The 17,936-nt window shown below is 40.5% G+C and overlaps 1 long non-coding RNA gene across 1 annotated transcript in view; it reads left to right on the forward strand.

Annotated features, from left to right (window-relative positions):
- Nucleotides 1–17,679, forward strand: part of LOC144368168 (uncharacterized) — a 33,986-nt gene extending 16,307 nt beyond the window's left edge. Inside the window, exon 3 of the long non-coding RNA XR_013427941.1 lies at nt 17,248–17,679. This is a non-coding gene — a long non-coding RNA (uncharacterized LOC144368168). The remainder of the gene's footprint in view (nt 1–17,247) is intronic.
- The last annotated feature ends 257 nt before the right edge of the window (nt 17,680–17,936 follow it).

A 17,936-nucleotide genomic window follows, 5' to 3' on the forward strand; every position in this document is an offset into this window, starting at 1 on the left:
TGTATAAATATTTACATATTTGTCCTTAGCTATCCGGTCAGCTCAAGTGAGAACAAAAGCATGGCTGTTTGAGCTGACTTAAGATGAAGAAGTTTCCTTTTCTAGTAACTCATTTTGGGTTGTAACACTGCCCTGCCTAGTATTTTCCTCCTGAGTTTTTAGAATAAGATCTGTCAATTAATAGTATACACTCAAGACTATCCAATGAAATATCTTGTAAATCAACATAAAGGACTACTCTTTCCAATACTAAACTCACATGATGATGCCCTCATCATCATGAAGCAGAGGTAGTAAAAATTTGGAGTTGAGCTGCAATGTGCATGGAGATTAGAAGGAGACAGGAGGAGAGTTCTATGAGTTGCCAGTTACTGGAAAATGCTTAGTTTGGATTTGATAGACTTTCTACAGAATGCAAGATCTTGTAAAAAAAAAAAAAAAAGTTCATTTCCTAAGACTACTTCAATGAAACCTCTATTTGATTGCTGCTGCTGCTTTTAAATAATTAGGAATTTCCTTAGCTTCTGGATCTAATAATAAGTTATAATATGTGATGTACCTGTGTTTTCCCCATGGTCTTGGGTAAGAACTCTTACTGCCCGACTATCATGTTCATGAACAAATAAAGTAAAAGTTTTAGCATAATTTGGAAGTCCTAAAGCTGGGGTCTCTTGTAAGGCCAATTTTACTTAGTTAAGAGCATGCCCATGTCTTCCCAAAGTGAAAGCTCTTGTATTGTAATTCTAGTGACCTCATATGCTGGTGAAGCCCTTAAAGGAAAATTCAAGACCCTGGATCTGTGGTATTTTGCAAGTCCAAAAAGGTTTCTTGAGCTGGGATTGTAGCTCAGCGGTAGAGCGCTCGCCTTGGGGGAGTGGGGTAGACCAAGTTCCATCCTCAGCACCACATAAAATAATAAAGGCATTGTGTTGTGTCCATCTACACCTAAAAAATAAATGGAAAATAAACAAAAAGATTTCTTAGTTGCCTTTGATTGTAGGCCAGGGAAGACTTCTAATAGTTTCATTCTCTTTGGTGAAAGGCAAATCTTTTTAGCAGTCAGGTAATGTTCTAAAGAGTAGATTTTTCCCCTTGAAAACTGAAGTTTTCCTTTGAAACTTTGTTACTTTGTTATCTTTTTTGTGCAAGTTGTTGAATGTGGTGAAGATTTAGAAGGGCTGCAGGGCTGCCAGTCCTCATGCAATGCCCAAGACAAATTAGAAAGGGCTTCAGCAAACCTGTAGCATTACAGTCCAGGTTCACTGTTGACTTTTTCAAGACAGGCAGACAAATACTGACTTTTTTTTCAACTAGAATACTAAACAAAAGCTGAATTTAAAAAATCATAGACCATTTGAATCAGCAAGCACATTGGACAATAAAGTATTTGGGTTTAGAAACATAGGAAACTTCAGTATCATAATTTTATTAATTAAGAGAATTTCAACTTCATCCTTTTGGCTTTTCAACTTGTAAGACTGGAATACTATGATGACTGGTATATGGATTTATAAGTCTTTTACAATTGGTAAGAGTCCTTGGATTGCATTAGGCTTTAGTGGATATCAGGGCAATTTAGGCAAAGTTTTTGAATAATCTATTTGAACTTCAAATAGATGGAGTCTCCATCTTTAACCTTCCCTCTATCAGTCAAAGAAATCAGGTATTTTTGAAAGGTCAGGAATATTGTAGGCTTGAGTTTTCATATTATTAGTTTCTACCAGTAGAGAGTATAACATTTCTGTTTCAGGGGAATGAAGATACTGGGATTATTTCGCTGAAGAGAATTTTATATGCCCTTTTAGTTTGTAAGTCTTGCCCTACAAGTTTACTGGAGCAGTATCACAAGGTAAACGGTGTGTGTTTCTGAAAATGATCTCCATACCATTGAAGAGGTTAAGATATAGTAAACTCTTGAACTTGACTTGAAACCCCCAATGTAGAAATGACCTTTTAACTCCAAGGAATTTGTTGACTTTTAAAAATGGGGTTCATGGTAGATAGGATGGCACAGTTCCCATCAGAATTGTGCAGAATTTCCCAATACTTTAACTTTAGCTTTTCCATGTGGATTTAAAGGTATTATGGTAAAAATTTTCCTGGAGAAATACTCGGAGCTCTGTTAATGCTGCTGATCATCTCATGGGCTCCCTCTCGTGGAGAAATAGTCTAGTCCAAAAGGAGGGGACTCATTGTTGCACTGACATTAAAGTGGACCATATTTTTCCATCATCCTGGTTGTTTTCAAGGAGGGTAAAAACTTTAAAATAAAGAGTTTCTTGTTCTAGGATCTTGTTCTAGGTTGTGGTTTAAAGACAAGAACTTCCCTTTAGTCTTGGCCCCTATATCTGTTACTTTAGGACAGTCAGAGGCTTGTCAGTCTTTTTTCCCCCTGTTCTAGAGTCCTCTCAGAATGTTCAGCTAAAGTTGTAAATTCAACCATATGTGTGATTTCAGACCCAGGATCTTCACACATTTCCGGTCAGTTTTGTTTTTAACTAAGCTACTAAATTCACGATGAAGTCCTGGTGTAAGGAGATTACTATACATGATTAAATATGTAAAGTAATTAAATAGTCCCTGGTCACATAGTGTATTAGCAACCAATATATCAGTTAAGAAAATCTTCTCATTCCAACATATTGAAAACAATATCTAATGTTTTCTTCCCAAACTTTTCAAGTTTGGCTTCACAAAAGTGACATTTACTCTCCCCTTTCCTCTTCTGTCCCCTTCCTTTCCTGAACAAATCCATTTCGAAGGCAATTAGGTGGGATAGACAGGGTGTGGCTGAGGGACAGTTTTGGTGGTCTTGAGTGGTCTATAGGAGCCCAGGTGAGGTGAGGAGAAGGTCCACGTAGGAAGATGGCCTGAGATGGAAAGTCCCACCCCAGTCAGGGTGAGGAGTATGGTATTGTGGCCTGGAGTGGGGAGTCAGCCCAAGCAGGGAGAGGAAACAGAATGGAGTGTCAATGGATATGGAAGAGGACAGGCTAGCCCATTTAGGAGCTGGAACATCACCCAGGCAGAAATGATAAAGGGCAGTGATAAAAAGCAAGGCAGGATGATTGGTGGGGATGACCTTGTAGTGTTGGAAGCTGTGTCTCAGCAAATGGCAGAATGCAGGATGTGAAGGAAGAGGAAGAGGATTTCGAGGTCTTGAGCCTCTAGGATGGGGAAAAGAGCTATGCCTATAACTGAACAGGAAAATAATTGGTTTAGAATTTCAGAGAATGAGGACAATTGAAATAACAAAGTGTAAAGTTACCTAAGCATTACGTAGTTCTCAAAGTTTATCATCTCTGTGGTGGTAAATACCACTGGATACTCCAAAAAAGTGTGCACTTCTTCAACAGGGGGTCTACAAATAAATGGGGTTTCCTGATTCTGCCCTGGTTTTTGCCTGAGAACCCAAACTTAAAAATGAACCAACCTTCAGCTCTCGCTATTTTGTTTCTATAGAGCTCCCTAGCTGAGGGAACCAGTATGGATATTCAGAACCAGGTCCCAGACACCTGCTGGTTTAGGGAGGAATTGGTGCTGGGCCTGTAAAGTACCTTGCATGAAGCAAGGTGGTTGGGAGAGGCAGGTAAAAACCTAGACTCTGTCACACCTTCCCACAGGTTGTCTGCTGCCAATTGTTATTGGTAGGGATTATCTTGTACTCTGGTGTGTCAGTCAAGACTGCAGATCAAAAATTAGGGATTCTAACTTGAAAATTGTTCCCATTCGCTCATCTTAGACTTACACATCTACAGTCCCAGCTAAACTAAATTTATTTCGAGTCCCAATTATAAAACAGAAGAAAGGGAATGAGTGCCATTGGGAGTACCTAAAAGGAACATGAAGCTATGTTTTAGGTCCCTCTAACACTTCCCTCTGTTTACTCACTGGAGGGGTGATCTACAGGCCACATCCAGCCTCCCATGTTCCTTTATGTACTATCTATGACTGCTTTTGGACCACAGGAGCTAAGGTGAATAGTTGTAAGTAGAGACCATATAACCTGAAAATTTGAAAATATTCATTAAATATGTTCCCTTATGAAAAGCCTGCCTACCCATGCACTAGCATGTTAACACCATGGCCAGGCTTGGTGGCACATGTCTGTAAGCCCAGCTACTCAGGAAGCAGGAGGATCACAAGTTTGAGATTAGCCTAGGTAATTTAGTGAGACCCTATCTCAAAATAAAATGTAAAAATGGGCTGGGAATGTAGCTCAGAGGTAGAGTGCCTCTGGGTTCAGTACAGAAAAAAAAAGGAAAAAAGAAAGTCAACATCATGAAGACAGAGTCTGGGTCTTGTTCACTGCTTCATTCCTAGTATATGGAGTGCTGGGCGCTCTTTGCTTCTCTTCTGCTGTTTCCTCTACCCCCTCCCTTCTCTCTTGGTCCTTTGCTTCTCTGGTAGGCATAGGAGGATCAACTCAGTGGTCAGTATCATTCAAGACCAAAGAGACCACCAAGCTGTGCTGGAAACGAAGAACAGCTCTGCGGCTGAACAGCATGCCTAAAATCTTGTCTGGCCAGGTGCTGTCTCTGCAGAACTCTGTGAATGGAGTGTCCCTGAAATCACCAGGACACAAGATCATGGGGTTTGACTACAACAGGCAGTGATCCCTTGTAAAAGCTAACAATGTACAAAATCAAGAGGAATGCTCTGGTCTAGGCAAAGCTTTCCAAATGGAAGACCCACATTCAAGCCTTGATATATATGGACACACCTGTTCAGAAAGCTGAGCATGTGGCATGGTGAGCTGTGAGGATGACCCTAAGGAGAGCACATTTTGGGGGGATCCTCATGCTATACGGTCTCAGTAACTTATACTTATAGCCAAAGTGAACCAACTACTAAATAATGAACTTCATAATGACCTAGGTTCAAATGTCAACTTCTTGGTTTCCTTGGAGTTCTACCTTGGACGATGGTGGTGCAGAGTGGGCTGCCCCGTGGCTCCCTCTCCTTTCCTTCCCTCCCCTGTTTTCACAGGGTTTCATGTGCCATGTGCAGATATCACTCTGCATGATTGAGCTCACTCTTGCTTCAGAAAGGGCTTGGAAGCAGGCTTTACACCATTTGGACAGAGAATTTCAAAGTTCTGGGATCAGAGGTCATGTCTCCTGGTACCTGTGAACTCTGCCTGTGAGAGAAGTAGCTGGAAGAGGACCAGATTGGGACCTGCAGGGAAGGCTGAATGACCAGTCAAGGAATTTAATTTTTCTCCTACTTTGTTTCATTATCAAGTAAAACAATGGAAACAAAACAATTATATGGATCTTAGTTTTTGAATGCTGAGGTATTTTCTAGCTCTATAAGCCTATTTTTGCAAACCTGAATCTTCTCCTACCTATACTTTCTCAAATCTGATGATCATTTTGGACAAAATATGGTAAATAACTTTTTACCCTGTAAATATTAGGAGTAATTAACTGTTATTCTCAGGACAACTGCTGAGACCCTAAACCACCATACTGAGGAAACTTGAGCCTCAATTGCCTGGGCTTAGGGAGCTGAGTCCTTATGGTGCCTGAAACAGCAGTCCTTTAAGGCTGACACCCCATGTTGCCAGGGGAAATATTCTTCCTTTCTCCACCACCCCACAGACCTGCTGGGGCAGAACTTCCTTCATAGGGGCTGCACTGCAAGTCCCCAAGCTGTCACAGAGACTCTTTCCTTCAAGCCCAGAGCTTTGCTGCCCCACTTTTTTCTTCCTGTCTCTTAGGAAAGCTGAAATGACAGGCACACATGAAGCCCTCTGTGAGCTCTTTACTTGTACTGAAAGAAGCTTCTCCTTTGATTACAGCTATTGCAAAGCTTGAGCTCCCCCAAAGAAGAACTGGAAGCTTCAAAAATCTAAAAGCAAGTCATATGCCTGGAACATCTTTTATATGGTCTTGTTTTCTGAATTAAATCTGTCCATTTCTTCCCCTCCTTTTTTAATTTTTTAGTTGTAGTTGGACATAACACCTTTATTTCACTTGTTTATTTTTGTATGTGATGCTGAGAATCGAACTTAGGGTCTCGCATGTGCGAGGTGAGTGCTCTACTGCTGCGCCACAGCCTCAGCCCCACCCTTCCCCTCCTTTTTATAAATCTTTATTAACCCAGATGGGGGGAATCTTTCAATAGGTTAACTCACTCTCAGGGAGATTTAGGCTAACCTGCCAACTTGAGTACTCCTCAAACACAAGCACACTGGGTATGGGCACTATAAAGCCCATGTACATATCCTAGAGGGGAAGCTGCCTTGGTAAAGAGTAAATTTGCTTTCTTCCTCCACAGTCTTTTGAATGGTTTGGTTTAAAACTATCATTTTCTGACTCTTGGTGAGCTTTTACATGCCCCATGACTCATTCCCTTCTGGCACCACTGCATAGGACACGCTTGTCAACACTATAGGAGTGGCATGGTATTGCATGAATGAGGTCTTGACTCCTAAGTTTACAAAGACATGTCAGGTTTCATCCAACCAATGAGCCACTCCTACCTGTCCATTCTCTTTTTTTCCTGTCCTAATTATACCTATGAGGTAGGCACTCAAATGTGCTGGGCAAACAGATGTGAGATGTGGGTTCAGATAATACCCACTGACAATGGACAGTGTTACATGCATCACCAGACGGATGTCTTCTTCAAACCCTCTAAAGACTTGACATGCAACATGGACACTCGTCCATTCACTTCCACCTGTGTTGCGGAAAGTACTCCGGTGGCAATAACTCTCATGGAGGCTTATGGCATGACATGGAGCTGCAAACTCCCACAGAAAATGTCTGAAACCATTCCAGATGGTACACACCAGGGAGATCAGTGAATAGGGTGATTTGTGATTAGGCTGCATTTTATTTCTCCTTGAAAATTAAACTCACCTCACCATCCACACACACCACACATACACAGAAGCAGATTCACTTGAAATAAGAGCAATATTGAGGCTAAAGGTACAGCAGGCTGGACTAGGATTCTGCTCCCATGGTATGTATGGAAAGGTTATTCTGTTTAGTGGGGTCAGTATCAGTATCTCCCTCTGGTTTCCTTCTGAAAGAGCCTCCTCCTGAGTTCACTGTGTTCCTTGTATGTTTGTTTGCTGCTGTAGTGGATCGGTTTCTTTTGGATGACCACATGGGCAAAGGCTCCTGCAGTCCTGCTACCCAGCATTCCTTTTACCATAGGGAAGAGCAGTGTGGAAGGAGGTTAGATATCTTATCATCTAAGTTTTCTGAAGAACTGGAGTAGCTGCTTTTAGACATTACAAGTTCTTTGAAGGAAGCCCAGCTGAGATAACTGTGGTTCTGTCAAATCACTGAGGCTATGGGCCATGTTTGTTTCCTCCTCTGTGAGGAAACCCTGAAGGGTTCCCAGCTCTTGAGATTCAGGGTGTCCATGTTCCTTATGCACACACACACCCTGGAGTGTATGCACATTGCTATCTTAGAGGGAAGCCACATCCTCCGTGCTACCTCCAAAGGATGCTATGGTATCTTTTTTATATATATATTTATTTTTTAGGTGTAGTTGGACACAATGCCTTTATTTTATTTATTTATTTTATGTGGTGCTGAGGATGAAACCCAGGGCCTCGCACGTGCTAGGCAAGCGCTCTACCACTGATTTACAACCCCAGCCCTGCTATGGAGTCTTTTGATTTGCTTTTTAGTCCAAGGACCCTTACTGTCTTAAAGGTCAAGAAATCATAAGAGTGATTTGAGCTCGGGTTCAGGATAGCAGGCTCCAGATCAAACTCAGGAACCAAGTCCATGCCCCTAGAGAAGAGGACACCAAGTGACCTTTCTAACTGGAGAGACTCTGTCTCCATTCATAAAGTGCAGGTGGAATTCCTGAATCAATCCCTGCTACAGGTGTGAGGGAGTGTGGGAAGAGGAGCTAAAGGCAGGCCTTCCTAGTTCATTCAAAATGTGGTTTATCCAGTTTTCTGGGTTAAAATCACCCATTCTCTTAAGGCAATAACTACTGTTATTGTATTCAAGGTTCAGAACATGCTTTGAGGTGGTGCAATGAGGCATCAGGAACTTCTAAACAATGAAATTAGTTTCATAAGGAAACTAATGGATAAGATTAAAAGTTCGGCAGGGAAATTGCATCAGTGTGTGATAATAAGGATTAGAAATTGATCTGAGTTGTTCCTGACTTTAGAAAGCACAGATGACCACATACTTACAACCCATTTAAGATGTTTTTAAGTTGTCTGATCATCTGTCACCTACTCATCTATCAAAACAATCCCCACCTGTTTTTATAAAGTAAATGATTGAGATAACATAAAACCTAATCCTAAAAGATGTTTTCCAAGACTGAGTCCTCTGACAAATTTTAAAATGGTCTTGATAAGCAGGTCTCTAGACCTTGTGTAGGCCTTGCTCACAGCCTGGGGCTGTGAGGCCATCAGCCTGCTGAACTTCCTGAAGCTCAGCTCTCCCATTTGTTCAGAAGCAAGCTGTGAAGATTCTCTAGAATGCGTTGAGAGAAATTACCCTTTTCTGTAGAATACTTTAAGGAAAATTATTATTTTATAAATGTATAGCTGTAGATGGACACAGTACCTTTATTTTATTTATTTATGTGGTGCTGAGTATCGAATCCAATGCCCCATGCATGCAAGGCAAGTGCTCTACCAGTGAGCCACAACCCCAGCCCAAGGAAAATTATTTTAAATTGATGTAATATGAACAAGAATGTAAGTAACTATCTCTTTCATGACAGGTTTATTTACATAAAAAGGAGTTTGCTAATCTTTGTAAAGATAGTATGTCATAAAATTAGAGATAGGGTGTGAATTTAAAAATTTATTATAAAATAATAAACAATTTAACAAATATGTCACAGTATGTTTTCTAATATTTGTGAGGTAAAATATGACAAACACAATTTAAAAATTATAAATTTATAATGAAGGGGAAAGTTTGAAATTAATTGATGTAGGTTATAGACCCTCAGTGCCCCTGGCCTGGCCCAGAGGTGATGTGTTAGCCCTTTAAGATGGAGTATGCCAATGGAAGCTGGGGGTGGGGCAGGGGTGGACCCTGGAAATTGGAGGATAGAGTTTTGCTACTCAACTCTGTATCTATGTTATAAGAAGAATTCTTATAACAAGAAGTTGCAAGTTGCTTTCAAAGAACAGTTTCCACTAGGGTCAACAGCAACTGCAAGATTTATAAGTAAAGCTGGGCACAGTGGCAAACATTTATAATCCCAGCAGCTCAGGAGGTTGAGACAGGAGGATCTTGAGTTCAAAGACAGCCTCGGCAATTGCGAGGCACTAAGAAACTCAGTAAGACCCTATTTCTAATAAAATATAAAATTGGGCGGGGATGTGGCTGAGTGGTTGTGTGCCCCTGAGTTCAATCCCTGGTACCTACCCCCCCAAAAAAAATGTATAAGTGAGAAATGATGACTAGAAAATCAGCAAAACTAGCCTTCCCTGAACAGTTCTCTTTGCTTGGCATTTCCAGGGTTTCTGGGGACTGGGGAGACAAAGTCTACCTTGCCAAGTGTCCATAAGGCCTCTACTGGTCAAAAGGAAGGGGAACCGTTCATCACAAGCCCTGTTTTGGAAAGCAGTATCTCAGTCATTCTCTAGATTTGGTTTTTCTTGCAATCAAGAAAATGGTTGAGAGGAATGAGAAATCTATGGGAAATGAGATCTTGCATACTTTTGCTTTTTGGAAAAATACTTTGATTTGATTTGGTTTATTCTTCAGGTAAGTCAGGGGAGAAAGGCTGAGTCAACCACCTCCCTTTAAAACCCCAGGCTTAAGTCAAGTCACCTGAGAACTGGCACCTCCATGCTTTCTCTAGCCATCTCTCCTTCTGGGGAACTTGGAGTTGGGGTGTGCTTCTCATATGGGCATTGTGCCAGGGCAGCTACCTGGACATACCCAAGAGTTATTGCAGGCCAGGATCCACACCTTCTATTGCTTCTTTGTCTTTAATCTTGATACTTTTATAAAGAACAAAGAGCCGGGAGATCCAACATGGCATCGGGCGGAGAGGCAGCGTTTTCAATATCCCCCCAGTGATGGGGTCATAAAGACGCATAGATAACGCTTAGATTCTACCAATGGAGAATCTCCTAGCAAAATTCCACTGAAGAGAGACCGGCCGGGAGCTACTAGGATTTTTTGAAGCGACAGATTGCACCAGACGAGCGAATCCCTGCCAGGAGACGCAGAGGTCCAGATCCGCCAGCCACAGTCCATGCGCCGCGGCGCGGCTGCCAGCTCTTCCGCCAGCAGCCAGCTCTTCCGCCAGCAGCAAACGTGACTGGGTCCCGCACAGCTTGGCAGGAAGAAGTCTTTAGCCAAGCCTTCATGAAATAGCAAGCTGGGAACTGAAGCCAACTGGGGTCGGACCAGTCCCACCCCAGGGCCCGCCATAGCAGAGAGGTGACATCATCGGTGTCCAGCTGACAGAATTCCTTCCCAGCAGAATCCACTTTAGCAGGTGTGTGACTCCCTCCCCATCCAGATACAAGCAGCCAGGAAACTTCATGGACATCTCAGGAGTCATGTCTGTAGGGAAGCAGAGGGGATCTGCGACCCCCAACCCCCCATATCACCAGCGGTGACTCCCAAGGTCTTAGCCGCCGGTTTACCACAGCACTGGGGCTTAAATGGGACACGCGGTAGGACTGCAAGTATAATTGGATCTCTGGGGAACCGCTTCTGATGAACAGGACCTGGCTGGCCGGCTGACAGGAGGAAGGGGAGTAAGGGCTGCAGAAGTGAAACGGCTCTGGACTGACAAGTCTGAGAGACTCCCAAGAGACGCCTTACAGGGATTGCTATGGGCAGGTAGAGAGCAGAAGCTCTGCTCAGAGGGTACAGCTCCGCCCACTGGAAGAGAAGAAAATGGATCTCTAAGACTTCAATATTTTTTTTCTTCTTCTCTCTCTGTTCCTTTCTCCCCTTTTCCTTCTCTCTTTCTTTCCTGTTTCAAGTTTTATTGTTCTTTTCATTTCCTCTAATCTATCTCTCTCTCTCCTTCTTTCTTTTTAAGAGCACCTTCATTCCCCTACCCCCCAATTTTCATCTCAAGCATTACATCTTCCATTACACATAATTGTCTAAATGCAAATAGGTGAATGTCTTGAGGCTGTCTATAGGGCTCCTAAATACCTAGCTACTACCAACACCCTGATCCAATTGCCTGTTAGTATCCACCTTCAGTAGAGCAATCTTCTAAAGTAGCCAAGACATACTAACCCTCGTACCATCATAGGACCTAACCTAAACATATAGTCATAAGACCAAACAACAAATCATTATGTGCATACAGAACCTGGAAGCCTTTTATGAATTGAATGAATCAGCTTTAAAGGACAATAAAGCCCAACATTTCTAGACATAATCTCCCACCACAAAGGAGAGACAACAGAGATATACAAAGCCAAAACAAATGTATAGGAGAAAGCAGTTACAAAGTAGTCAAACAGAGCTGGAAAGTAACGTGAACAACAAGAAAAAAAAAAAACAAGGGAAAAAAGGACTACAAACAATGCAGGACAACTTAAATCTACAGGAGGACCTAGAAGCGTCGGAAACATGGACAGGGAAAGAAATCAAGGCATACCTAACTCAGATGGAACGTAATATTAGAGAAGACATGAGACAGCAAGTCCAAGCATTGAAAGTATATTTTGAAAACGAACTAAACAAACAAATTCAAATTGCAAAGAACAAGCTTTACCAGGAGATAGAGATTTTAAAAAAAATAGTAATCCTAGAAATGCAAGAAATCATAAACCAGATTAAAAACTCTAACGAGAATATTACAAAGAGACTACATCAAGTAGAAGTCAGAACGTCAGATAATGAAGACAAAGTTTATCAACTTGAAAAGAATATAGTCAACACAGAGAAGATGCTTAAATCTCACAAGCAATCTATCCAAGAGATATGGGATCTCATAAAAAAAAACAAATTTGAGAGTCACTGGGATAGAAGAAGACACAGAGGTTCAAACCAAAGGAATGGACAACTTATTAAATGAAATGATACTAGAAAACTTCCCAGAGATGAAAGATGGAATGGATTGCCAAATCCTGGAAGCCTACAGGACCCCAAACATCCAAAACCGTAATAGACCAACTCCAAGACATATAATTATGAAGATAGCTAACATAGAGGAGAGAATATTAAAAGCTACGAGAGAAAGGAGGCAGATTACATTCAGGGGTAAACCAATTAGGTTAAAGACTGATTTTTCATCACAGACTTTGAAAGCGAGAAGATCCTGGAACAACATATTTCAAACGCTGAAAAATAATAGATTCCAACCAAGAATACTGTATCCAGCAAAATTAAGCTTCATATTTGACAATGAAATTAAAATCTTTCATGATAAACAAAAGCTAAAAGAATTCGCAGCCACAAAACCATCACTGCAAAGCATTTTGAGCAAAATACTACAAGAAGAGGAATTGAAAAATAGTGCCCAAAACTAACAGTGGGAGGTATCTCAGTAAAGGGGGAGAAAAATAACCAAAGAGGAAAAACTAGCCAAACTAAAATAAATAAATAAATAAACATGACTGGAAGTACAAACATTATTTCAATTGTAATCTGAAATGTTAATGGCTTAAATTCACCAGTCAAGAGACATAGGCTAGAAACCTGGATTAAAAAAAAACAAATCCAACAATATGCTGCCTTCAGGAGACTCATATGATAGGAAAAGACATACACAGGCTGAAGGTGAAAGGTTGGGAAAATCATACCACTCACATGGCCCTCGGAAGCAAGCAGGAGTGGCCATACTCATATCGAATAAAATCAACTTCAAACCTAAGTTAATCAAAAGGGATAAAGAGGGCTGGGGATTTGGCTCAAGTGGTAGCGCACTCGCCTGGCATGTGTGCGGCCCGGGTTCGATCCTCAGCACCACATACCAACAAAGATGTTGTGTCCGCCGAGAACTAAAAAATAAATATTAAAAATTCTCTCTCTCTCTCCCTCTCTCCTCTCTCACTCTCTCTAAAAAAAAAAAGGGATAAAGAAGGACACTATATACTGTTAAAAGGAACCATCCACCATCAAGACATAACAATTATCAATTTGTATGCACCAAACAATGGTGCTGCAACGTTCATAAAACAAACTCTCCTCAAGTTCAAGAGTCAAATAGACCACAACACAATAATTATGGGGGACTTCAACACACCACTTTCGCCATTGGACAGATCCTCTAGACAAAAGCTGAACAAAGAAACTATAAAAATCAATAACGCAATCAATAACCTAGACTTAACCGACATATATAGAATATATCAACCATCATCAAGTGGATACACGTTTTTCTCAGCAGCACATGGATCCTACTCAAAGATAGACCATATATTATGCCATAGGGCGACTCTCAGTAAATATAAATGTGTGGAGATAATACCATGCACCATATCTGATCATAATGGAATGAAACTGGAAATCAATGATAAAAGAAGGAAGGAAAAATCCTACATCACCTGGAAAATGAACAATATGTTACTGAATGATCAATGGGTTACAGAAGACATAAAGGAGGAGATAAAAAAATTCTTAGAGACAAATGACAATACAGACACAACATACCGGAATCTATGGGACACAATGAAAGCAGTTTTAAGAGGGAAATTCATTTCTTGGACTTCTTTCCTCAAAAAAAGAAAAAACCAACAAATAAATGAACTCACATTACACCTCAAAAACCTAGAAAAGGAAGAGCAAAACAACAGCAAATGTAGTAGAAGACAAGAAATAATTAAAATTAGAGCAGAAATCAACAAAATTGAAACAAAAAAAAACATTGAAAAAATTGAAAAAACTAAAAGTTGGTTCTTTGAAAAAATAAATAAGATTGACAGGCCATTAGCCATGCTAATGAAGAGAAGAAGAGAAAGAATTCAAATTACTGACATAAGGGATGAAAAAGGCAATATCACAACAGACACTACAGAAATACAGAAGATAATTAGAAAGTATTTTGAAACCCTATATTCCAATAAAATAGAAGATAATGAAGATATCGATAAATTTCTTAAGTCATACGATCTGCCCAGATTGAGTCAGGAAGACACACACAATTTAAACAGACCAATAACAAAAGAAGAAATAGAAGAAGCCATCAAAAGACTACGAACCAAGAAAAGCCCTGGACCGGATGGGTATACAGCGGAGTTCTACAAAACCTTCAAAGAAGAAATAATACCAATACTTTTCAAGCTATTTCAAGAAATAGAAAAAGAAGTTCTTCCAAATTCATTCTATGAGGACAACATCACCCTGATCCCAAAACCAGACAAAGACACTTCAAAGAAAGAAAACTACAGACCAATATCTCTAATGAACTTGGATGCAAAAATTCTCAATAAAATCCTGGCGAATTGAATACAAAAGCATATCAAAAAAATTGTGCATCATGATCAAGAAGGATTCATCCCTGTGATGCAAGGCTGGTTCAATATACGGAAATCAATAAATATAATCCACGACATCAATAGACTTAAAGACAAGAACCATATGATCATCTCGATAGATGCAGAAAAAGCATTCAACAAAGTACAGCATCCCTTTATGTTCAAAACACTAGAAAAACTAGGGATAACAGGAACTTACCTCAACATGGTAAAAGCTATATATGCTAAAGCTCAGGCTAGCATCATCCTAAATGGAGAAAAACTGAAGGCATTCCCTCTAAAATCTGGAACTAGACAGGGATGCCCTCTCTCACCACTTCTATTCAATTTAGTTCTTGAAATACTAGCCAGAGCAATTAGACAGACAAAAGAAATTAAAGGCATAAAAATAGGAAAGGAGGAACTTAAATTATCGCTATTTGCGGATGACATGATAACATATTAACAGACCCAAAAGAGTCTACAAAGAAACTGCTAGAGTTAATAAATGAATTCAGCAAAGTGGCAGGATATAAAATCAACACGCATAAATCAAAGGCATTCCTGTATATCAGCAACAAAACTTCTGAAATGGAAATAAGGAAAACCACTCCATTCACAATATCCTCAAAGAAAATAAGATACTTGGGAATCAACCTAACAAAAGAGGTGAAAGATTTATACAATGAAAACTACAGAACCCTAAAGAGAGAGATAGAAGAAGATCTTAGAAAATGGAAAAATGTACCTTGTTCATGGATAGGCAGAACTAACATCATCAAAATGGCGATATTACCCAAAGTTCTCTACAGGTTTAATGCGATGCCAATCAAAATCCCAACAGCATTTCTTGTAGAAATAGAGAAAGCAATCATGAAATTCATATGAAAAAACAAAAGACCCAAAATATCAAAAGCAATTCTAAGCAAGAAGTATGAATCTGGAGGTATAGCAATACCAGAGTTCAAACTGTACTACAAAGCAATAGTAACAAAAACAGCGTGGTACTGGTACCAAAACAGGCAGGTAGACCAATGGTACAGAATAGAGGACACAGAAACCAATCCACAAAATTACAACTTTCTTATATTTGATAAAGGGGCTAAAAGCATGCAATGGAGGAAGGATAGCATCTTCAACAAATGGTGCTGGGAAAATTGGAAATCCATATGCAACAAAATGAAACTGAATCCCTTTCTCTCGCCATGCACAAAAGTTAACTCAAAATGGATCAAGGACCTAGATATCAAATCAGAGACACTGCGTCTGATAGAAGAAAAAGTTGGCTACGATCTACATACTGTGGGGTCGGGCTCCAAATTCCTTAATAGGATGTCCATAGCCCAAGAGTTAATAACAAGAATAAACAAATGGGACTTACTTAAACTAAAAAGTTTTTTCTCAGCAAGAGAAACAATAAGAGAGGTAAATAGAGAGCCAACATCCTGGGAACAAATTTTTACCCCTCACACTTCAGATAGCGCCCTAATATCCAGAATATACAAAGAACTCAAAAAATTAAACAATGAGATAATAAATAACCCAATCAACAAATGGGCCAAGGACCTGAACAGACACTTCACAGAGGAGGACATACAATCAATCAACAAGTACATGAAAAAATGCTCACCATCTCTAGCAGTCAGAGAAATGCAAATCAAAACCACCCTAAGATACCATCTCACTCCAGTAAGATTGGCAGCCATTATGAAGTCAAACAACAATAAGTGTTGGCGAGGATGTGGGGAAAAGGGGTACACTTGTACACTACTGGTGGGACTGCAAATTGGTAAGGCCAATTTGGAAAGCAGTATGGAGATTCCTGGGAAAGCTGGGAATGGATCCACCATTTGACCCAGCTATCGCCCTTCTCAGACTATTCCCTGAGGATCTTAAAAGAGCGTACTATAGGGATACTGTCACATCAATGATCATAGCAGCACAATTCACAATAGCTAGACTGTGGAATCAACCTAGATGCCCTTCAATAGATGAATGGATTAAAAATGTGGCATCTATACATAATGGAGCATTAGTCAGCATTAAAAAATGACAAAATAGAATTTGCAGGGAAATGGATGGCATTAGAACAGATTATGCTAAGCGAAGCTAGCCAATCCTTAAAAAACAAATGCCAAATGTTTTCTTTGATATAAAGAGAGCAACTAAGAACAGAACAGGAGGAAGAGCATGAGGAAAAGATTAACATTAAACAGAGACGAGTGGGGGTGAGAAAGGGAGTGAGAAGGGAAAGCATATGGAAATGGTAGGAGACCCTCAATGTTACACAAAATTACATATAAGAGGTTGTGAGGGGAAAGGGAGGAAAACAAGGGAGAGAACTGAACAACAGCAGATGAGGTAGAGAGGGAAGATGGGAGGGGAGGGGAGGGGGGAGAGTAGGGGATAGGAAAGGCAGCAGAATAGAACAGTCACTAATATGGCATTATATAAAAATTGTGAATGTGTAACTGATGTGATTCTGCAATTTGTATTTGGGGTAAAAATGGGAGTTCAAAACTCACTTGAATCAAATGTATGAACGATGATATGTCATGAGCTTTTTTATGTTTTGAAGAACCAATAATAAAAAAAAAAGAACAAAGAGCCGTCTTCCTAAAACAGACATGGCCCTTGATCTAACCAAATGTGCCCACCATTGAAACAGATGCTGGTTCACTCCCTTCCTTTGAAATTCCAATGCATGATGAGATGCAGATATCAAGTATCCCAACAGCCAAAATGTTTTCATATTCTCTCCTATCTTCCATGCTTCTTACTTCTAAAATCAAAGGTCTTTTTGTTGTAAGCAAAAACACGTGGGAAAGTTATTCTAAACAAAATTTTTTTTCTTCTAGGGCTTGCTGAGGGCCATTACCAAGTAGGAATGACGCATCGAAATTTCCTTGCCAAGCGTACCCCATGCTGCTTAGAGGACATTTGATGGAACATTGCATGCATGCTTTAATAAGGTGACCTTGCTCAAGGACCAAGGCGGATCTGGGTTTAGAGCTGATCAGGTTTGAGGAAGTAACCGGTTCCTTGAGTTTAAGGCGTTTCCAGTTTAAGATAATGGGTTTTAGGGAAGTTAGAGGTTGAAGATTATTGCTGGGATTAGGGTGTTCCTGCTGCTTGTTCCCGTTGAGTTCCTGTGAGATTAAAATGGGATTTGGAGATAGCCTCATGGAGTAGGTGAATTGTGCGGGCAGACGGCAGAACGCGATTGCCCCTGGACCTGTGTGGAGGCGGTGGGAGAGCAGGAATAAAGAATTGCTGTCTGAACCTGCAAAGGTGTGTGGTGGCTCGTGATTCTGGTGCCAAGCCGAGACATTGGCTTTGGCAAGGGCTGAGGATATAGCTGTTAGTAGAGTGCTTGCCTTGCATACACAAGGCCCTGGGTTCAGTCACCAGCACCACACACACAAATACAAAATGCTCTCCCAGTAGGGCATGATGGTGCATTGCCGCAGTCTGGCTGGGCACAATTCAGGAGCCACTTGTCAAAAGAAACTAACTTTATTTTTAGAACTACAAACGCCAAACAAAA

Source organism: Ictidomys tridecemlineatus, chromosome 11, assembly GCF_052094955.1.
Source record: "Ictidomys tridecemlineatus isolate mIctTri1 chromosome 11, mIctTri1.hap1, whole genome shotgun sequence".
Classification (NCBI taxonomy): Eukaryota; Metazoa; Chordata; class Mammalia; order Rodentia; family Sciuridae; genus Ictidomys; species Ictidomys tridecemlineatus.